Genomic DNA, 24,928 nt, shown 5'->3' with positions numbered 1-24,928 from the left:
CCTGCAAATTAATTTTTTATTTTAAAAATCTTTATTTATTTGAAAGGTAGAGTACAAATGAGAAAGAGAGAGGAAGAGGGGAAGGGGAGGAAGAAGAGGAAAGGGATAGGGAGAAGGAGAGAGGGAAGGAGAGAAAGAGGTGGAGAGAGAGAGAGACAGATCTTCTTCTATCTACTGGTTCATTCCCAAAGTAGCTGCAACAGCCAGGTTGGGCAGGGCTGAAGGAAGGAGTCAAGAACTCCATCCTGGTCTCCCACGTGGTAACAGAGATTCAAGCATGTAGGCCATCTTCCATTGCTTTTTCATGTGCCTTAGCAGGGAGCTGGATTGGAAGCAAAGCAACTGGGACATGACTCTGTGCTCTGACATGGAATAAAGCTGTCCCAAGTGACAGCTTAACTCACTGTGCCAAAATGCCCATCCCCTGGCCAGTTTATTCTAAAGTAAAGTTTTCTATAAATATTTATTGAATATCTACTATGTATAAAATTACTCTAAGACTAAATATATATAAATTGAATGAAGTATTGATATTGCTCAAGGCACTTGAATCAAGGACTAGTATCTATGAAAGATAGGAAATCCCATGGGGCCAGCAAATCAAGAAACAATAACTGCTGGTGAGGATGTGGGTGTGAATGTAAACTAGCACAGCCATGTGGAAGACTGCATGGAGATACATAAGAAATCTGAATACAGATCTACCTTATGACCCAGCCATCCCACTGCTGGGAATTTACCCAAACAAAATGAAATCAGCATAAGAAAGAGTGATCTATACTCCCCTGTTCAATGCAGCTCAGTTCATAATAGCTAAGATATGGAATCAACCCAGAGGTCCGTTAAGTAATGACTGGAAAAAGAAATTATGGTATATATACACTATGGAATACTACTCAGTGAAAAAAAGAAAAAAGTCTTTTACCACAAAATGGATGCAACTGTAAACCATTATGCTTAGTGAAATAAGCCAGTCCCAAAAAGACAAATACCATATGTTTTCTCTGATCTGGGGTAATTAATAGAGTACCTGAAATGTAATGTATAGGAGTGAAATTGACATTTTGAGATTCAATGATTGTTTATAGCCTTTGTCTCTACTGTTGAGAAACAGTGGTTTTTCATTCACACTATTTGTTTAACTCTACTACATGTAGGATTAATCTTATGAATATAAAGCAAACTGAAAATAGATCTTTGTAAAAATTAAAAGTTGGAATGGGGGGGGAAGAAGAGTGGGGGCATAAATGGGAGGTAGAGGAGAGTGGGAAGTATGACTATGCTCCTGAATCTGCATATATCAAATACATGAAACTTGTATACCTTAAATAAACTTAAAAACAAAACAAAACAAACAAACAAAAAAAAAACCATCACCTGCAGTGCCAGCATCACAAATGGGCCATTCTTAAGTCCTGGCTGCTCCACTTCTGATCCTGCTCTCTGCTAATGAGCTTGGGAAAGGAATGGAAGATGGTCCAAATCCTTGGGGCCACTGCACCCACATGAGAGAAAGGGAAGAAGCTCCTGGCTCCTGACTGAATTGGCCCAGATCCGGCAGTTGTGGCCATTTAGGGAGAGAACCAGCAAATGGGACATCTCTCTCTCTCTCTCTCTCTCTCTCTGCTTCTATGTCATTCAAATAAATAAATAAATCTGAAAGAGAGAGAGGGAGAAAGAAAATCCCACATAAAGAACCTTTATGCCATCAAGATAGAAGCACTCCCAAGCTTTTTATCCAACCTGCAAATTAATTGCCTTGATTCACTGGAAAAGTTAAACTTTCTGAAGAACAAGAATGTTCTGAGAAACAAAAAACTACTTCATATGGTTATTTAGAAGATCAAATTAAAGTCAATTTTATTTGTAATGCAGGTTGTAGATCATTGTGGCTAAGGGAACTTGGGAACTATATTGACTTCACCCATACCCTGTCACTACCACTACTAGCTCTGTGACAAGTTAGTCTAATTGGACATGTTAGTTGCCCTCTCAGTTAATAGTTTTCATCATCAGTGAAATAGGAAAGTTGACAAAGTGGGAAGGTGAAGGAGGAGTTGTCAAGAACAAGAACTATGGTTCGTTGGCTGTAGGTGTATTATTCCTCTTAAGAGATGTGGTATTTTCCCAAGGAAAATTCACAGCTGGGCTAGAAAGAGAGTAGTCAGAGGCACATGAGTGATGTTTAAAGGCCTGGTGAAGAAGTGGGAACTTAATAGGAGCATGTACTTGAGAGGCTCTGTAGTAGCTGTTGGCATCTTGTTGAGTCCACTGAAGACCAGATTCCACTTGTCACCCAAGAGACTGCCTTACGAGACAGCAGAAGTGAACTGCCCAGGCAGCAAGCAGGTTTTAGGAAAGTGTTCTGTCTCAGCAGCTACCAGAACCTAGTGAGACAGCATAAAATAGCTGCTGATTTAAATGTCTGACTCTCCATCAGAATCGAGACTTCTAGAAGACAGGGACTGTATGATCCTAGCTGTAGCTCCTACAACTGAGCAGAGTATACACCAAACACACGTGTGTTTAAAGAATGAATGAATGAATAATGTATACAAGTTTATTAGTGTTTGCCAAAATTTAACTTCCAATGAACAAAAATTTTAATGAAACAACCAATGTTGGTGTCAACCGATTTTCATTCACATCAAAGAGTCACAGGTGCAATGTGGGATAGATGAATAGAATATTGGATTTGGAAAGAGACACCTGTTACTCTGGATTCCAGTCCCAGCTTTCTGTCTTGCAACAGTTAGAGCCCCTTGACACTTACTTGAGCCCAGCCCTCTCAGAGGTCTGCATGAGACCAATGTGGGTCTTACCGAAAGGCATCCAAGGCCTCAAGAGTCGCTTAAGTTCCTCTTCCACCTGCCTACTTGACCTCTGAACTTCAAGAACAGCTGTGGCCGGCGCCATGGCTTAACAGGCTAATCCTCTGCTTAGCGGCACCTGCACACCGGGTTCTAGTCCCAGTTGGGGCGCCGGATTTTATCCTGGTTGCTCCTCTTCCAGGCCAGCTCTCTGCTATGGCCCAGGAGTGCAGTGAGGATGGCCCAAGTGCTTGGGCCCTGCACCCGCATGGGAAACCAGGAGAAGCACCTGGCTCCTGGCTTCGGATCAGCGAGATGCGCCGACCGCAGCGGCCATTGGAGGGTGAACCAAGAGCAAAAAGGAAGACCTTTCTCTCTGTCTCTCTCTCTCTCACTATCCACTCTGCCTGTCAAAAAAAAAAAAAAGTTTAAAAAAAAATTTAAAAACAATAAAAAAAAAAAAAGAACAGCTGTAACAACAGGATTTCTGCCTGGTTCTGGAAGCCCAAGTTAAACCTTCTTCTCTGGATCGGAACACTAGACCCTGTTGTACTGACTGACCTTGACTCAGTAGTACAGTGATTCTAGAAGACAGATACCTCACCATCAAAAAGAAAACTTGAGTCCGAGCCCTCCATTTCACATTCCTTTGATGGTGACCCATCTACCCAACAGCCAATACCCACACACATGAACTGCGCCACATTGCCTAGACACCAGTGTTCAACCTCAGTCCTCAGTCTGTCCATCATCTCTGACTGCAATGTACACTTCAAAGCACTTCCTTTGACCTCCTGCAGTAAAAGAACCCTTACATGCCTGCCCCATGGTGGAACTGCATGTGCTTTTCTGTTCCTTCTCTCGCAGGTCTGCTGGAGCCTTCAGCAATGTTCCCCCTATACAGAACTGCAGTGCAAAGTCCAGGAGTTCAAGACCCTGACTCTGATACTACCTGGTTTGTGACCCTAAGCACATTACCAAATTCCGTCTTTCTGAGCCTCATTTTCCCCATATGAAAAATGAAGTAGTTGGATTGATGTACCTTGAGTTTTCCTGGTTTTAACTTTCTTGGACAGAGTACTGAAATGGGATTAATTTAAATAAAATACATTGATCTTATTCCAATCCAAGGATTCATCAAGATGCTAAGGAGTTAAATTGGAGAAAAGATTCTTCATTTCAAAATTTTGCTGGTTGATGGTAAATTTCTTTAAATTTTTATTTATTGGAGAGGTAGAAAGAAAGAGACACAGAGAAAGAGTTCACCTCCACTGATTGCTCAAATTCCCTAAATGGCTGGGGCAGGGCAGGGGCCAAAGCTGGGAGCTGGGCACACAACCCAGGTCTCCCTCGTGGGTGGCAAGAACCTAAATACTTGAGCCATCACTTCCTCCCAAGGTCTGCATTAGTAGGAAGGTGGAGTCAGGGGTAAGAGTCAGGAATCAACCTCAGACATTTCTGGTATGAATGCAGGCATTTTAACTATTAAGCTATTTGTTTGGTACATTAAGATATCAAATAAGAATACTTTCTCAAAGTAGAAATTTGCCTGGAAAAAGATTTTTGCTTCATTTATTATCTCAATTTAAAAATAATCTATCTCAACTCCATTTGGGTGAGAGGATTTTTTTTCTCTATTTAAATATAACTTACATCTTACTGTTAATGTTAAACATTTGTATCCACTAGAAGCCAAATGCAGAAGGCTTTCGATCAGAGATTCCCCTGGTTTGCAAGAAAGTATCTTTAAAAAAAAAAAAACAGATTTATTTATTTGAAAGTCAGAGTCAGAGAGAGAGAATCTTCCATTAGCTGGCTCACTCTTCAGCTGGCTACAACAGCCAGGGTGGGCCCAGGCGAAAGCCAGGAGCTCCAGCCAGGTCTCCCAGGTGGGCTGCAGAGGCCAAACACCTAGTCATCTTCTGCTATTTTCCCTGGGCCATTAGCAGGGACCTGGATCAGAGGCAGAGCAGTGGAGACATGAACAAGTGCCCACGTGGGATGTTAGCATTTAAGCAGCTTTAACTGCTATGCCGCAATGCCAGCCTGGAATGTGTCTTTATCCAAAGGCCTAACAAGTTGAAGTAGCAAGGTGAGTGTTTAGCATAGCAATTAAAGACACTCGGGACGCTGTGGTGTAGCAGGTAAAGCTGCCGCTTGCAGTGCCAGCATCCCATTGGACACCGGTTCGAGTCCCGGCTGCTCCACTTCCCATCCAGCTCTCTGCTATGGCCTGGGAAAGCAGTAGAAGATGGCCCAAGCCCTTGGGCCCCTGCATCCCCGTGGGAGACCCAGAAGAAGCTCCTGGCTCCTGGCTTCGGATCGGCACAGCTCCAGCCGTTGCGGCCAATTGGGGAGTGAACCATCAGATGGAAGACCTCTCTCTCTCTCTCTCCTCTCTCCTTCTCTCTTTGTAACTCTGCCTTTCAAGTAAATAAATAAATCTTTTAAAAAAAAGAAAACACTCGGGTCCCATATCACAGTAGCTGGTATCATTAACTGGCTCTGGCTCCTAACTTCCGCTTCCTTCTAAAGCAGCAGCGCGGGTCCAAGTAATTGGATTCCTGCCACCCACATGAGGACCGGGATTGAGTTTCTGGTTCTGGGAGTTGATGTGGGCAACCAAGGTATTAATTCCCATTCCAGGGTCTCGCCTGCCGCACAGGTGAAGGCAGGAAGCAGGGACTGGTATCCCGCACAAACAGGAGTGCAGATTATGGAGCCGTCGGGGAATAAACACCTTCACCCGTGCGGGCGCGTGTGGGCCTCCCCACGCTGAGAAATACCCAGCATGAAGGACAGAGAGCGGCCTACCGGAGAGAAGAGAAGAAACCGGAAATGGGAGCGGGGGAAGTGGGCCTGAGCCAGGTCTGCGGTGGAACGAGAGAAAGAGTGGGGTCCAGGGAGAGAGGCGGGCGGTGGGAAGCGCTCTGGCCCGTCGCTCACCGCCTTTCGCTCCCTACTACCAGGAGCTGCGCGCTCCCAACCTCTCAAATCACTAAGTTAATAAAAAAAAAAAAAAAAAAAAAAGTTAAAAAAAAAAACACCATTCACCATTCATTTCAAATACAAACGGTCAATCTTGACTAAAAGACGCTTGTTCTAAAATGCTAAAATGTATTCAGATATTAGTTAGGAAGCCTCTACTCCAAATTTGGATAACATTAGCATAGACGTCTAGGGAGATGACCAGTTTTCCTTGGAACTGCATGGGTATTTCTTCCTACTATAATTCAGCCATATAAATTAGTAAGACCCCTAGGTAGAGGATATACCGGAAATAGAACTTGTTAACCTATCCACACCTTCATTTCTGAGCCATTGGGCGTGTTGTGGTATGGGAACAGTAAGACATGCTGTTTCCCTTTTTTTTTTTTTTTGTCATTGTATTCTTTTTGCAACTCTCCTTTTCTTCCTATCTTCCTGTCTTCCTTTCCCATCTTTTTCTCTATTTTTCCTGTGGAAATGAATGAAAACCAACCAAATCAGAAAAGCTCACAATAACAGGGAGTCAACCACAACCACTTATATCTGGGGAGAGGCACGAAAACAAAGGAGCCGGAAAGCTTTAGGGTGGGGCACAGGAAGGGACCAGGTATGCCCAGACTGGAGGCTGGGGGTGTGAGGTGGCTGTAGTGGGGCGAACTCGGGAATCCTCTGTCATTGTTTGGGGCTTGACAGTTGGTCTTTTCTGACTGGTCCTACGTTGGAGGCAGACATAAAACAAGGAGAGCTCTCGGTTACTGATGAACTCCTAGTCCTAGTGGGTGGGCTGTTGGAGAAGTTATTGCCTAGCTTTCTACATTGTCACTAGAGATAGCAATCTGGCCTCCTCAAGTCTGCCTTGCAGCAGGTTGGCTTCCAAGGCTGTCCATTGTTGATGAGCATGTTGGTTTCCTCAGTAGGCTACAGCATGGCATGCCGTAAGTCAGAGTTCCATTTTTACATCTGATATAATTGTCCATTGTTATACTCGGTCTCTCTCTCTTCTCTTCAACTTTTTGTCTCTTTTTTCTCCAAATGTCCTTTTCATTTTTCCTTTATGCCTTCTTTATATTCAGAATTATGTTTCCCAGAGTCCAATAAAGTTTGGGAAGGAGGAATGTGAAATATGGCCAAGATTCAACATGGAACAGGATAAATATAGTTCATTTACATCCAGCTCTCAATAGCTCTACTCTTAAGTAAAGAATGGAGAAGTTGGACAATTTTATAAACAAAATATGCAATAAGATTTGTTTTAACAAACAAATATTAAATCCCAACATGTTATTTGTCTATATTCAAAAATAACATTAAGATTCTTTTGAAAAAGAAAACCTGTGGCACAGCAGGTTAAACCACCATGTGCAGTGCCAGCATCCCATATGGGCATGGGTTCAAGTCCTAACTGCTCCACTTTTGATCCAGATCCCTGCTAATGTGTCTGGGAAAGCACTGGAAGATGACCCAAGTGCTTGAGTCCCTGCACCCATGTGGGAGACTTGGATGAAGCTCCTGGCTCCTGATGTGGGCCTGGCCCAGGCTGTAGTGACCATATAGAGGGAGTACCAGCAGATAGATCTCTCTCTCACACGCGTGCTGTCAGTCTTGCTCTGTTTGTGTGTCTGTCTCCCACTCTCTAACTTAACTTTAAATAAACAAGTTAATAAATCCTGTTAAAAATAATTTTCCTTGGGGCTAGTGCTGTGGCACAGTAGGTTAATCCTCCACCTGAAGCACCAGCATCCCATATGGGCACCGGGTTCAAGTCCCAGCTGCCTCTCTTCCGATCCAGTTCTCTGCTATGGCCTGGGAAAGCAGTAGAAGATGGCCCAAGCCCTTGGGCCCCTGCACCTGCATGGGAGACCGGGAAGAAGCACCTGGCTCCTGGCTTCGGATCAGCACAGCTCCGACCGTTGCAGCCATCTAGAGAGTGAACAAACGGAAGGAAGACTTTTCTCTCTGTCTCTCCCTCTCACGGTCTGTAACTCTACTTCTCAAATAAATAAATAAAATCTTTTAAAAAATAAGTTTCCTTATATGTTTCCAAGAAAATAGAAACTTAAGATCTGCAAGCATGATTCGAGCCTTTTGGAGGTCAGACTGAACTGAACACACTTCACTTTCTTTTCTCTGGACTGTCCAATTAACCGAACTATTTTGAGATAAGGCAGAAGAAAAAAAATTAACATAGCCTCCAATATGTGCTTCCAAAATATTTAATTTTTTTTCATTTCAAAAACTATGCATGGAGTTTAGATGTAATAATTTGGCCTGACAATGCTTCCTGTTTGAAGATGCATTCAGATCCAAAAATTATGCTTTAAAGGAGGTGGATGTTTTCTATCTTCTTGGAACATTTCCTACAGGAGCAATAAACCCAAGTGAGTCAGTGAACATCAAGAGAGGGAAACTTATTTAAATGAAGAGTTAGAACTGATATTTTCTTATAAGACACCTACTCTTATTGCTAAAAATCTGTAATCAAGGTGCTAGGAAAATAGATTTCTTGCTCATGGTAGATTAGAAATTTGTGGATTGCTTTTCACTATGTGAAATTTGCTTTTAATGGGATTCTTCTTCTCTTCTGGATTTTTTAGAAACAGTTTGGCATGGATAGCTTTAGTTGTGAGCCCCTGCAGCATCTTTCCCATCTACTCCTTACCTAGAATAACGCAGGATTTTTCCAAGGGAAGTAAATGTTGCCGTGGGTTTCCAAATCCAAAGAGGAGGCAGACACATTAGGCACCAGATCACAAGAGCCTCCTACTAAACAAATGTGCCCAAGAACAGCATTTTTGAAGGTGATCCAGCTGTGTAAACTGAATCACTGCTCACAGTAATTTTACTAATGCATCGCATTCTGAATTTAAAAGCCTGGTGAGTCACCCCTTATGGCCAATTGCTTACATTATCAAGCAGAACAGAACTACGTGTGCATATATTGGCACAATTCATTGCTGGATCAACCAAATTAACTCATACTTTTATCATCATTCAGACTTTACAGGGACAAAATAAATGGACATTTAACTAATAGAATGTACTGGCAAATATAAAATTAAAATGTCAACAGTTCCATTTCATCTAGTATTTTGTCTGTGTTGTTCTTCCATGAAAATAGTTAACCAATACACATATATCTGAGGTTAAGTTACTCAGTAGACTCAAGTGATGCCCACGTGAGGATATAAAACATTTTTCTGAAATGCTTTTCAAAGAAACTATACTTCCATTATTTTGGGGAGGCAAGGAGTTTACTAAATTGTCTATACATTGTTCAATGAGTTTAGAAATTTGTCAGCTTCACAGGGACTAGATCAGTGTGAGACATCTTAGAGTCCATTACAAAGAAGAAGCAAAGCTACTGGGTTTAAAAGGGCAACTTTTTTCTGGTAAGAATAACACCTCCATTCCTGTGGACATTCTGTACCTTTGTGATCATCCCCCATGATTGCACACATAGTCCTTTTTGTCGTCGGAACATTCGATGCATTTTATCAAATTTCTGCACATCCCCAGGAGGCAAAGACCTATAGTGTCTTGGATGTCACATTGTATTTTTGAAAAGTATTGTGGGATTTCATTTATTGTGTCAATGACAGGAATAGAATATCTAAATTTATCATCACTTCTCAAAGAATAAGGTCAGTTATTTGACTAAGACTTGAAAGTATGTGCTAATAACAACCTCCAAGGAAAAGGTGGGATTCCTTCCTCTACTCCTCCTCCTCAGGGCATGCAGACTTTCCCCTATGCCTCTTATATGTTTGTGCTGTGTCATCAAACACCTGCTATCTGAACATTTTACACGCAATGTCCATAAGATAATGATCTCAAGGAAACAACAGAACTGAAATAAACACCTATTTTTCACTACCAGATGACAGTGTGTGATGAGGACGATGAATGTGGATTTTTCACATCATTGTAGTGTCTATCACATTGATCTATTCATGTTTTGGTTTTCCTAGTCATCTTAACTATCAGAGACTGAGCTGTGTATTTGTTCACTAAAAATCATTGAGATAAACTGAAAGGGGAACTCACATTGATTCGTTCATCCATTCAACAGATATGTTTTATATGTAATCTTCCAGGTAACAGGGATAGGGCAATCAACAAAACAGAAGACAGGTTTTGAACTCAAGTGCAGATTCTAATAAAATGAAAGATGAATCTTTTAGAATTCATGATTTACTAACATTTGGAAGACATGGTCTTGTCCTTTGGCTTCCTTCATTGACAGACTATCACAGAAGTGAAAGTTGGTACAGTAAAAATGAAGGGGACTGCACAGTGGGTTAATCCTCCACCTGTAATGCTGGCATCCCTTATGGGCACCGGTTCTAGTCCCAGCTGCTCCTCTTCCAATCCAGCTCTCTGCTATGGCCTGGGAGGCAACAGAAGATGGCCCAAGTGACTGGTGCTGTAGAGTAGTGGGTAAAGCCTGAGGTGCTGGCATCCCATGTGGGCACTGGTTCAAGTCCCGGCTGCTCCACTTCCGATCCAGTTCTCTGCTATGGCCTGGGAAAGCAGTAGAAGATTGGCCAAGTCCTTGAGCCCCTGCACCCATTTGGGAGACCCGAAGGAAGCTCCTGCCTCCTGGCTTCATAGGCACAGCTTGGTCATTGCGACCATCTGGGGAGTGAGCCAGCAGATGGAAAACCTCTCTCTTTGACTCTGCCTCTCTGTAACTTTGACTTTCAAATAAATAAATAAATCTTTAAAAAAAAAAAAGAAGAAGATGGCCCAAGTGTTTGGGCCCTGACACCCACGTGGGAGACTCAGAAGAAGCTCTTGGCTCCAGGCTTTGGATTGCCCAGCTCCAGCCACTGCAGCCATTTGGGGAGTGAACAAGTGGATGGAAGATCTCTCTCTCTCCCTGTCTCTCCCCCTCACGATCTGTAACTCTCTCAAGTAAATAAATAAATCTTTTTTAAAAAATAAAGTAAAATGTACTTCTCTCTTGGTTTCTGATTTAGTTTGGTCTAGTACCAAGACTTGACAACTCTTAAGAGATAGAGATCTTTTTTGGGGGGAGGGGCATTTTACTCATTGAGGTTACAAAAGTAATCCACATTCAACACAGAAATGTTGAAATATGCATAAATAGATAACAAAGTTAGTTAATTTACACATAATTACCCAGTAGCAAATCTGAATAATTTCTTTTACAGCTCTTCCTATAGCATTTATAGTAATCCCAAACCAGTTGCTATTTTCAGATGATAGAGTTTTATATTTTTATTTTAAAATCTTCAGTCTTTATGTATATGTGTACAGTTTGGCACCAAGATAACAAAAATATTAGAATTGTCTGATAATTTAAAATATCATTAAAATGTACAGTGAAAGTTACCAAAATTTTGGAAAACAAGTGAAAAAAATGAAAGCTTCAGAAAAGAAATAAAAATTTCAAGCAAAATAATGGAAGATATGTTTTAAAAACAAGGGAAAAACACAGTAACTAAAGCTAAAATGATTGGGCTCCACTGAAGAATGTAGGGGACACAGGAAAGAGTGACCTCGAAAATAGAGCAAAAGAAACTATGTAGGCTGAACCACAGAAATAAAACAATGAAAACAATATGCAAGCAGAGTCTGACCTGTTGGATGTGACGTAAAATGTAACGTTCATGCCATTGAGTCCTGGAGGAATATGAAAAAGGGTTAGGGCTGAAAAGAACTCAAGGTAATCCTACAAAAGAACAAACATGGAAAACTCACGCTTGCTGAACTCAAAACTTACTACAAAGCCACAGTAATCACAGGAGTGTAGGACTGGTATAAAGGCAGACGCACACAATAATAGAGTAAAAATGAGGGGCCAGAAATAAATTCTGCATGTATGGTCAAATGATCAGCAAAGCTACCAAGACCAATCAATGGGGGAAAAACAGCCTTTTCAACAAATGGTACCTGGAAAACAGGACGCTTTCATGTAATAAAAGAATGCATTTGGACTCTCTGACTGCACATCCACAACTTAACTCAAAATGCCCATGACCTAAATGAAACACTTAAAACTAAAAACTGATTATTTTTATTTTAATAAAAAAGCTTCACAATATTAGATTTGGCAAAGATTTCTTGGACATGACACAGGCAACAACAGAAAAAAGACACAGACAACAGCAAAGGAAAATAAAAGATGGACTTCTTGAAAATAGAAATTTTGTGCATCAAAAGACTATGAACAGAATAAAAAGGACACTCACAAATGGGAGTAAACATCTTCAAATAATGTATCAGACAAATGGTTATTATTTGCACTACATAGAGAAAACTGAAACTTAACAACAGTGTTTTTTTCTTCTGTTTGTTGAATTCTTTACTTAGTGGAGGGTTAAGATTATGATTATAAAATAAACTGGAGCTATGTCATTATGTAAAAATTATGTAAAAATCAAAAGAAAGAATAAAAAAGAAAGGGGGAGGGAAGGTGGGAGCATGGGCAGGAAGGAGGGGAGGATGAGAAGTTTCACTGTGCTCCTAAATCTCCATGTGTGAAACACATGAAATTTGTTCACCTTATATAAACAAAAAAATTAAAATAATCTGTTTTCAAAATTGAGCAAAGGACTTAAGTAGACATTTCTCCAAAGAAGTTACACAGATGGCCAACAACCACATGAACGATGTTCCAACATTATGTATCACTAGAAAAATGGAAATAAAAAATACAATGAAGTATAACTACTATTGCCACAAAAAGAAAAGAAAGAAAATAGAAAATAACATGTGGTTATCCAGTGTTCAAACAAAGAAGCTAAATGAAAAGACTGTTTGGATGCCACTATCACAGATAGGAATAGAATATGAGAATTCCAATCTTAACTCTACAGTGCTCTAGTTCTTATATGTATATAGTCCACTACCTTTACTAGACTATGCTCTTTTCTTCCTGGGAAGGTAAAAATCTTCCAGGTGGAAAAGACATCAGGGATTCAATACCACAGAGCTCTTAACCCAGGTACACACTAAGTCCAGCTTCCACAACTGATGAGTAATATATATCACAGCTGTTATACATAATGCCTGCCTTGCCTTAACTCCCAGAAATTCAACCTGTAATAAATGCTTAATAATAAGTACATATATACAATATTTGTAACCCATGTACAGTTTATGAATATAAAATTGTATTAGTACTTTGGTGTCCGCAGAACCGTTATAGATATACTGAGAAATGACAATGTTACCTAAGATGAAACCAAGTGGTTGCAGAGTTTCTCCCTCAATGTGCATCCATACCTCTGCTGAAAGAACTTAACTAGTAATTGCCTCCGGAAAATGAGACACATAGAGCATATCTTTTACAGATAATTTTGAGCATCTTCCCAGGGAAGAATAAGACTTGGCAAGAGGAAAAGTATGAAAGAGATTTGTTTTCAAGTGATCCAAACACCAACTGTCAGCCTCAAAGGAAAATAATATGCAAGACAGCAATAAAAATGAATGATGACTTAATCAGGACATTATTGGAAAGGGCACTGAGAATTTTAACTATACTGCTTATAAATTTTTTCTCTTTCTTTCCAGATTCAATGCATAATTTATAGCCAAACATCGGAATATAGCACAAATTCAGGTAGACTTCATGGTACAGATTTTTTTCTAGCTTTGACTATAAATAAACATAGCTTGACTCCACTGACACTAACCCCCACTTCCCCAGCTTCTTAGTTGCCTACTGAACCAATGTGACCTGGCTCTGTCTCTCTCCAACACATTCCAAAGTATGTTGCATTAAAAGTTAAAGATGTGTCTTAGAAAAAAAATTTCCATGTTAAATGTGGGAAGTTTGTTGATTGACACAAAGATCCATGTACATCTTTCTTCAGAGCTTTTAATAGCAGGAACTATTCCCTACCACACACATGTGTGTGCACGCACATACACACATGTGAGTGTGCACACACAGACACACACACATTGGAGTGAAGAACGCCTATGGGCATGAAAGGAGTACTGGGAAATTAGGAACCAAACTTTTAGGTGCTCTGGTCAAGCTTCAATATCAAACCACAATTCATGGACACCTTGTGTAAAACAATACTAACAGTGTTTCTCCTTTCATGTTGTAAAACTTTTCCAAAAACTGACAGCCATCTGGGGTATACAGCTTTGTGCTTGTATAACCCTCAGAAAAGAAGAAACATCTATTATTTTCTTCTCATCTGCCTCAGAGCCTGAGTCTTGCAACGTGATCATCTGATCTAACTTTTGCATAGTACAGACACCAGGGAGCTCATCCTCAATATTTGTCCCCTTATTTTTTAACATCATGTCTCTTTTTCTACTTATAAACAACAAATCTGTGTTTCTTGTGGAAAAGATGAAAATTAAAATATTCTCGGGGGCTGGAGCTGTGACGTAGCAGGTAAAGTCGCCACCTGCAGTGCCGGCATCCCATATGGACGCCGGTTCGAGACCAGGCTGCTCCACTTCTGCTCCAGCTCTCTGCTATGGCCTGGGAAAGCAGTGGAAGATGGCCCAAGTCCTTGGGCCCCTGCATCCGCGTGGGAGACCTAGAGGAATCTCCTGGCTCCTGGCTTTGGATCGGCACAGCTCCGGCTGTTGCAACCATCTGGGGAGTGAAACAGCAGAAGCAAGACCTCTCTTTCTACCTCTCTCTGTAACTCTCTTTCAAATAAATAAAATAAATCTTTTAAAAAATTAAAGAAAAAAAGGAAGGAGGAATGGAAGGGCATTAAAGGAAGGAGGTGGGGACAGAAGTATGGTTAGCATCTTAGAACTATATCTATGAAATGTATGAAATCTGTTCTCTTTACATTAATAAAATGAGAAACTCTATTGTAACATAACTGATAAATTAATGAATAAAAATCTGCATTTTTTTATTGGAACCAATAGAAAACCAAAAAATAGATCCAAGAAAATACACTAATCTATATGTATCAATCATGTATGTAAATCCAATGGGAAAAGTTTGCCTTAATAGAAGATGCAAAGGAAACTGTTATGCATTAAGGTCGAAATATATTGCATATCTTTTTAGCACCACATACAGTCATACAAATTGATTTTACACTTAATTCCTTAAATTGAAATAATAAATATGTTACCAGAAAAATCTAGGCAATCACACATTTAAAAATCTAAGAGGATAGATTTTTAACCATAACATGAAACTTAAAACATATTAAAAATAAATATTTGGATATATAAACATAAATTATTGTATACCAAAATGTAAAGTGAAAAATTAATATGCAATGATTGGCTTCAATAATAAAAGTAGTGGAGATGACAAACCAAGTATTTGTATTTATAATACATTGGGATTCTGAAGAAATATAAAGAAAATAAATGACTTCATAAGAATGGGGAAAATAGAAAAAGGCAATATAAGAAATAGAAATTTCTGTGGAAAACATTTTTATTTTTATTTATTTATTTGACAGGCAGAGATATCACGATACAGAAAGACAGAAAGGCAGGCAGAGATGGCTCCCCATGCTGGTTCACTCTCTACATACCCATAACAACCAGGACTGGGCTAGGCTGAAGCTGATAGCTCAGAACTCAACCCAGGGCTCTCGCATGGGTGGCAGGAACCCAATTACTTAAACCAACACTGCTGCCTTCTAGGGTCTGTATTAGCAAGAGCTGCAATTATGACCCAGAGCATGGAATTAGATCTAAGCACCATGATGTGAGATACCAGTGTCTTCAAGAGTGTGTTACCAGTGTTTAAATGCCTACTTCTCGGGACCTGAGCTGTGGCGTAGTGAGTGAAACTGCCACCTGCAGCACCAACATCCCATTTGGACGCTGGTTCAAGTCCCAGCTGCTCCACTCCTGATCCAGCTCTCTGCTGTAGCCTGGAAAAGAAGTAGAGGACGGCCCAAGTCCTTGGGCCCCTGCACCTGCATGGGAGACCCAGAAGGAGTTCCTGGTTCCTGGTTTTGGATTGGCACAATTTCGGCAGTTACAGCCATCTGGGAAGTGAGGAAACAATGGATGGAAGACCTCTCTCTCTCTCTCTCTCTCTCTCTGTAGCTCTGCCTTTCGAATAAATAAATAAATCTTAAAAAAAAAAAAAGCCTATCCCTCTAGTGACAAAACTAATCATCATTAAAGGATTTACTGTAAATTAATCATGATTATAAGTTTATGCTACTGGAGCCGGCGCTGTGAAGCAGTGGGTTAACGCCCTGGCCTGAAGCTCAGGCAACCCATATGGGCACCAGTTCAAGACCTGGCTGCTCCACTTCCAATCCAGCTCTCTGCTATGACCTGGAGAAACAGTGGGAGATGGCCCAAGTCCTTGGGCCCCTGCACCCGTGTGGGAGACCTAGAGGAAGCTCCTGGCTCCTGGCTTCGGATCAGCGCAGCTCTGGCCATTGTGGCCAATTGGGAGTGAAACATCGGATGGAAGACCTCTCTCTCTCCCTCTCTCTCTCTCGCTGTGTAACTCTGACTTGCAAATAAACAAATAAATATTTTAAAACAAATACGTTTATGCTATTAAGATTAGCAAACATTAAAAGATCAATTTTTATTGCTGGTAGAGATATGAGATACAAATGTAAATTGTTTCCATTTTCATAGAAAACGGGAAGAAAGTTGTCTACAGCAATTATAATTTAAAATATTCATACCATTTAACACAGAATTCTCACTCTTGATATCATTTTTCTTTCTTAAAAATTGAATTATTCATTTATTGGAGAGATAGAGAGATAGAGAGATGAAGAGAGCACCTATCCACTAGTTCACGCCTCCAATTCCTGCAATGGCCAAAACTGAGAATTTGAGTTGATTTTATATATGTCGTGAGGAAGAGATACACAACTTGTAACTTTTATTAGTATTTGTTTTTAGTTACTTATTCATTAAATTTTAATTTGGATATTCAGTTGTTCCAGTATCATTTGTTGAAAAATTGTATTTTCCACTTTGAATTATTTTATCATCAGTGTTCAAAATAAATCAACCTAAATATAAGAGATTGTTTGTGGGACATCAGCTTTATCCCAGTGATCATAGCAAGTTCATATTTCAGTATCCCATTCTCTTCATTTGCATAGATTTTTAGTAAATTCTAAAATTGGGACTTTTGGGCCTTACATTTCATTCTGGCAATAATTTTTCACTGTTTTGATTCCTCACATTTCCACATGAATTTGAGGATCAGTTTGTTAGTTTCTATGAAGAAGTAATCTGAAATTCTCATAGGTATTGTGTTAAATCTACAAACCACTTTGGGAATTTAACTATATTAATGAAATATGTTTTTCAATCCATCAATATGATTTTTTCCCATTTAATTAATTATTTTCTTTTAATAATGTTTTATAGTTCAGAGTGTAAGTTTGTCATTTACTTTTACAAAATTTGCCCCTGAGTAATTTTCTTCTTTATAATGCTGTTATAGGTTGGACTGTTTCCTTAATTTCATTTTCATGTTGTTCATTGTAGGTGTATAGATACATGTTTGTGTATTTATCTAGCATGCTGCAAACCTGCTGAACTTGTCCATTAAAGTAAGCATATGTTTAGCTAATTTCTTGGAATTTTTCTGCATGGAAGATGATATTGTTTGTGAATAGAGATTTTTGCATCTTCCTTTCCAACCTAAAAGCATTTTATTTCTGTTCGTTCTCTTGTTGCCCTCCCTCGAACCTTCGGTATGGTGTGGAAAGTAAGTGATGAGCGTAGCTATTTTTGTCAAATTCCTGATTTGGATGGTCAAGGGTCTAGCCTTTACCCATCAAATGTGAGCATGACCGTTGGGTTTTCATAGATAATTTTTTTTTATCAAGTTAAGGAAATTTTCTTCTAATCCTAGTCTGTTAAGCGTTTGTGTAATGAAAGAGTACTGAATTTCATCAAATGTTTTTACTCTACTTATTGAGAATTTAATGTGGATTTTGTTTTTATTCTACTGCTCTGTTGTATTACATTGGTCAGTTTTCAAGTATCAATCCAATCTTGTGTTCATAGTTTAAATCTCACTTGCTATGGTATATAATTCCTTTATATTATGCTTGCTTTTGCTTGTTAGTATATTGTGGAGGATCTTTGCATTTGCAGCCATACAAGAAATTGGTCTGCACTTGCCTTGTGATACCTCAACCTGCTTTTGGTTCCATGCAGTGAATTGTGAGATACTTCGTACTCTTCCACATTTTGGAACAGTTTGTGAAAAAACTCATATGAATTTTTATTTAAATATTTGGTAGAACTTTAGAGGACTTCCTGTACTTTGGTGTACTACAGGCAGCCATGTGAAAACTAACCCAAAATTCAGCACGGACTCTTGAATATTTTTACTAAATCACCCATGGTTGTGATGTTGCAGGAAAGAGATACCTACTGAAAGGTTTAAATACTGACTAATGAGTCTCTTGTGTGCTCTTCTGTTCAACTAAAATTAGCAGTATGCACAACAAATAAAGAAAATGTAACCCATCCTCAGGAGAAGAGTTAAGCAAGGGAACCAGACCCAGAGATAACACAGAGGTTGCAACTGTCAGATAGTGACTGCAACAGCTCCTGTCCTCCCTGGCTGCCTGAGGTTCAATTGCCATCTTGAATGACAAAGCCACTATGCAGATCAGGCAGTTCATGACCTTCTGATACTTCAGAGGGAAAAAATGGTCACAGATGTCATCCACCGTGGGAAAACAACAGTCCCAAAACAACAGTTCAGGGAAAACCACTGGAACTATACAAGACCACATGCTACATCATCTTTGGATTCAGAATTAATTTGGATGATGGCAAGACTGTGGCCTTGGACATAATTTCCCATTCCTTGGATTATTCAAACAGAATATAGACCCAAACATAATATAGACTTGGAAGATATGGCTGGTATAAGAAGAGAAAGACCTCAAGAAAGCAGCAAAAGGAGCACAAGAATAGGAGGAAGAAAGTCAGGGGGACTACAAAGACCAACGTTAGTGCTGGCAAAGTGCAGAAGTTGTGGAGGTGCTGCAATGACTTTACGGTGATTCTGTGAATATTTCATGGGTATTAGTAAACTGCAGAAATCTTCATATGTATCTTGTTTGATCTGTGAAATTCACTGGATGGCTTATAGAATTAGTCTGTCTAGAAGGACCAAGATCCCCAAGTGAACAAACATACTCTTATCAAGTAGGATATTCTAATGGATTAGAGCTTATTTTCAAGAACCAGGGGAAAATGTCAAACTTCCCTTTGGGTGAAGTTCATCTTTACTTCACACTGTGATAAACTGGCTAAGTACAACATGAACACAGGAACAAAATTAAAAATTTAAAACTACTACTAATAAAGTAGAGGTGGAAAAAATGGAATCATAAAGTTATACATTCCAAAATCAGACAGAGAAGAATTAAAAGGAAAGAACACATGAAACAGAGAACAGCTAGCAAGATGTTAGATTTTAATCCAATTGTATCAATTACTCTTATGTGTAAATAGTCTAAATGCCACAATAAAAAAAAGTAGGTGTGATTATCTAGACAAATAAGAAAGATATCCCCATGTACCATCTACAACATGCATGCTTTAAGTAAAAAGGAATAGGTTAAAATTTAAAGGTTGACAAACATAGATATCCTCTACAAATAATAATCAAAAGAAAACTGGAGAGTCTTTGAATTTCAGGTAAAGTAGACTTCAGAGAAAAAGAACACGAACTGGGATAAATGTGTTAATTCACCAAAGATACATAATGAAATTTTTGATATAGCCATTAAGGATCAATTGATAAATGAGATAAATTTATCACATATATTTAATAATCCTAGGCGTATATTCATAAGTACAGTTTCAAAATATATGAAGCAAAAATAGATAGAACTGAAAGGAGAAATACAAAAATCCACATAATTGGAAGTTTTAGCATTCTTCTCTGTAGTTAAGAAACAGAAGAGTAAATTGCTAACCAGAAGACTTAAATAACATACCCAGCCTGATCTAACATACATGAATTAAAAATTCCACCAATAGAATCTGTATTGTTTTCAAATAAAACTGATCGTTGATCAGAGACATCATAATTAGTAATGGAAAACTGAATACTTCTTTTTCTAAGATAGGGAGTAAGATAATATCCATTTTTTATCACACAATTTAACATCACTGGATGGCTTAGCCAGTGAGATGAGAAACAGACAAGAAATAAAATTACACAATTGAAAATTCAGAAATAAAATTGCTTCTATTCACAAAATACATGAATTTATATGTATAAAATGATTAAAGATACTATTTTTAAAAACTTTATAACTAGCATATGAATTTATCAATGATCCTACATGCAACGTTATTACACAAAAGTTGTTTTTATTTTTATATACTAACAATAAATAAATACAAATTAAAATGTTTAAGAACTATACATAGCATCAAAATATCAAGTAATTAAATATGAATACAAAAAAAGTGTGCAACAATTTTACTCTGAAAAGTATGTATCTTTAATAAACAAATTCATAGAGCTATATATAAATGGACAGATAAACCATTTTCGAGAAAATATTGAAGAAAATCTCTATCCCCTTTGGATTCTTAGTTTGGACACAAAAAAACATGAAATACAAATAAAATGTTTATGAAATTGATATCATCAAAGATTTTACTATTCAAAAGATACCATTAACTAAAAATATGAAAAACCACAGAAATAAGAGAAAATACATGCTGAATACAAGTAAAGGACCACATATAAAGAACTTTCACAACTCAATTATAAAAAACAAATCAATTTTCACTAGCAAAGAAAGTGAGCAAATACTTCACCAGGAATGACAAATATGCACATGAAAAGATTATCAACATGATTAGCCATTAGAGAGATAAAAGCTGAAACTGTAATGAGTTACCACTGCAGACTAATTAGGAGGGTTAAAAACTGTAATACTAAATATGGCAAAGACACAGAGACACAGGAACTTCCATTTTGAGCTGATAGAACTGTAAATGGACAGCCACTTTGGAAATCAATCTAAAAATTTCTTCAGCATTGTGTTGCTGTCCCATTCTGAAACCCCACTGCAAGGTGTCTACCCACAGGAAAAACAACATGTTCATGTGAATGCTTACATCAATTTTGTCTTACATGACAAAACTAGAATTACCTAAGTGAAATGTGCCAGATACCAAACACTACATTAGAGATCACTCCATTTATGTGATAGTCCATGAAGGAAAGTATTACCAGAACAGGAACAGATCAAAGGTTGCCATGGGCTAAGGGGTAGGGTGGGAGATTTGCTGGGTATGAGTAACTTCTTAGAGTGATGGATACGTTCCATATCATTTTTTGTAGTGGTGATAACATGATTGTGCATTTGTCAATATCAGGAGAATTTTATAACTCAAAAATGAATTTTAGAGTATTGAAAATTTACTTAAATCAAATGTTATTTAAACATTAGACTTTGGCCTGCACCATGGCTCAATAGGCTAATCCTCCACCTTGCAGCGGCAGCACACCAGGTTCTAGTCCCAGTTGGGGCGCTGGATTCTGTCCCGGTTGCTCCTCTTCCAGGCCAGCTCTCTGCTGTGGACCGGGAGTGCAGCAGAGGATGGCCCAAGTGCTTGGGCCCTGTACCCACATGGGAGACCAGGAGAAGCACCTGGCTCCTGGCTTCGGATCAGCGCAGTGCACCGGCCGCAGCGCGCCAGCCGCAGCAGCCATTGGAGGGTGAACCAACGGCAAAAGGAAGACCTTTCTGTCTCTCTCTCTCACTGTCCACTCTGCCTGTCAAAAAAAATTAAAAAGAAAAAGAAAAAAAAACATTAGATTTTGAAGAACAGGAAATTAAATGAAGAGAATGTACAAAAGAATGGCTAAATAATGGAATATCCATATCATGGGGTAATGTGCTTCTCCTGAAAACAAGGAATCCAGGTATCTCAACATGACATAGTAACTCATATATACATATGTATGTATACTTTTTGTGTCAGTTAATTTTATTTTTAATGTTAAAAGAGAAATGATGTATTTATTGGCTGACTTAAAGTGATTTCCACAAAACATAAAGTAAAAAAGGCATAGTGCATAACCCAACATAAGTGTAAATGAAGTTATAAAAGTACACCAAACTAATGACACATTAAAAATGCCTAAATACTTATAGAAATAAAAAAATTTGGATATGCAGAATTATGACCCAGGAAAATTGTCACACAATGGTCAATATTTAAACCTACCTCACAGAAGTTAAAGTTACTAGGTTTTAAAAATAAGTGAAATATTCTTAGGTCAGTCAGAAGGTTCAATTATCTATGAAGTTAGAAAATGGCAGTTGGCATGAAACTTTGCCAAAGAACTATTCACAATCAGAAAACAGTAAAATACTAATATCGGTAGAAAAAGACCTGTTTTATTCTCTCTTTTCATGACAGATCACTTGGGAAAAAATAAAACAGAACATTATAAAAAGCCCCAAATAAGATCAATAATGAATAGTTGTAGTGACTACAAATTGGACTCTGCCATGAAAACAGCAAACCTATCTTCCCTTTTAAAGATTCATGAAACTCTCACAAGGGGCCCGAGGACTGGGGCCATCTTCTACTGCTTTCTGAGGCCATACCAGAGAGCTGGGTCAGAAGTGGAGCAGCCGAGACTCAAACCAGCGCCCATATGGGATGCGGGCACTGCAGGTGGCGACTTCACTCGCTATGCCACAGCACCGGCCCCAATTGTCTCTTGATTTACTGCGATTACCTCCTATGTCTCCCTGTTTTGACCCCTACTCTCTCTGGTCTATGCTCAATAGAGCATTCACAGAAACCTTTACAGAACAAATTATTTCCCCTCCTTTCTCCAAACTGCTGATGGCTCTGCAAATCGGAATAAAAACCAAATCAATGCATTGATCCTTCTGCCCCTACCAACCTGGCTTCCTCTGACTTCATCTGCTCTCAGCTTTCTCTTCCTTTGCTGGGCTTCAGCCTTGATGTTCCTTCTGCCTGCTGCGCTCTTCCCCTCGGTCACATGGTGAACTCCAACACCTACTTCAAATGCTTTCTCAAACATCCCCTTCTCAGGGAAGCCTACCCGAGAAACCAGCCCCCTTCAAAACCCACCAGGGCACTACCAACCTCTGCAATCCTACTGAATTTAAAAATTTCCGTAGTACTTGTCACATTCTAGCAGATCACAAAGCTTGCATATAGTCATCATGGTTTATTCTTTATCCAACCCTACAAACTCTAAGTCCTAAGATTTTCTGCTTTGTTGATTGATTATATTCTAAGTGTTTAGAGTAATGTCTGGTGGGTAGTAAGTAATACACAAATATTGGTTAACACAATAAATATTTTTTATTCTTTCATTTTAAAAATCTTGCCAAAATATTGGAAAAATCCATTCAATTCACTTTCTGTTTTGCTTAAGTAGAACCAGAACCACCTGCCACATAAAATAGTCGTGGTTTTATTTATCTAATTCATAACAACTAAAATAGTCTCATCTTAAACTACAATCCTGCCTCACATCCATCACTTTCCATGCCTGACTCCTTGCTTTTTTCCTTTTAACTCTTAATTAACTACACAAAAGCTGATCCATGTGTGTTGTCATCCAAATTAAAAGTGAAATATCATCAAAATTACAGCATTTAGAATCTCTACCATAATTCACCATATGAAGTTTCTCTGATAACCATAGTTCCCTGAACTCTATTTTACCAGAGATGAAATCTCTTGAACTTATTTATTTCACTCTCCTTAAACTTTTTAGCTGACGCGTGGAAGCCACATGATATGCTGGAATATGAATCTGCCATCCGTCTTGATACATCCCAATTCAATGTGTCAGCTGAATTCATCTTCAAAAGCCCTGCAGTTCCACAGACATGTGGCTTTTTTAAAGTCACATAAAAGTAATAAGAGATTGCAGGTTGGGTGTTAACTGTCTAAAACACCATAAGCAATAAAATGGACTTGGACTCCTGAGTATGAAGTAACTCTGCCCATCCCTGGCAATCCCACACATCAGTCTACAGTGATAGCAGAACGTGGTCCATCCATCCTAAGCCTTTTCCAGATTCTCTTTCTGCAATAGCCAGAAAATATTGAACGATGACCTCATACCGTCTGTGATTCCACACAAAGACCTCAAGACCAGAGTGGAATGCAGCATTTGAGTCTTGCAAGGCACTCTCATTTTCTCCAATTCCAATAACAACATTCTATCTAAACCAACAATCAGAAGTATGGAATTGACAAAGGGACTTTTCTCCTTTCGATAGAAAGAAGTTGTAAGCTTAATACTGCATTGAAGTATTCATCACTGGCTCCAGACATGGATGGTGTCTGTGTGCAGAAAACTAAAACTAAAAATGTTCAGAAGAAATATTCTCATGTTGTGATGGTCAATTTTATACCTAAAGCTGACCATGCCATGGTACCGATATTTGGTCAAGGCTAGTCTAGATGTTGCTGTTATGGTATTTTTTCAGATGAGATTAATGTTTAATCAGTAGACTTTGAGTAAACAGATTACCCTTGTAATGTAGTTTAGTGTCATCCAATCAGTTGAAAATCTAGTGTCTATACTACGCAAAAGTTAGATCAGATGATCGTGTTGCAAGATTCAGGCTTTTGCTTAGCATGGAATATCTTTTTTAATCCTTTCACTTTCAGCCTATGTGCATCTTTGTTGGTGAGGTGTGTTTCTTGTAGGGAGTAAATAGATGGGTCTTATTTTATTTATTCGAAAGTTGGAGAGTTACAGAGAGAGAGAGGGAGAAACAAAGAAAGAGATCTTCCATGTGCTGGTTCACTCCCCAGATGGTCACAACAGTCAGATTTAAGCCAGACCAAAGTGAGGAGCCAGGAGATTCTTCCAGGTCTTCCACATGGGTTCCAGGGACCCAAGAACCTGGGCCATGCTTAGATGCTTTTACCAGGCCATTAGCAGTGAGCTGGATCAGAAGCAGAGCAGCTGGGACACAAATTGGTGCCCATATAGGATGCCAGCATTGCAGGTGGTGGCTTTATCCACTGCACCTCTATGCCACTAAGCCAGCCCCAATGGGTCTTGTTTTCTAATCCATTCAGCCTGTCTGTGTCTTTTAATTAGAGAGGTTAGGCCATTTACACTCAAGGTTATTGCTGATTAGTAATGACATGGTCCTGTCATTTTTCCATAT

Source organism: Lepus europaeus, chromosome 16 (genome assembly GCF_033115175.1).
Source record: "Lepus europaeus isolate LE1 chromosome 16, mLepTim1.pri, whole genome shotgun sequence".
NCBI classification, from domain to species: domain Eukaryota; kingdom Metazoa; phylum Chordata; class Mammalia; order Lagomorpha; family Leporidae; genus Lepus; species Lepus europaeus.
Note: the sequence above shows the minus strand (reverse complement) of the source record.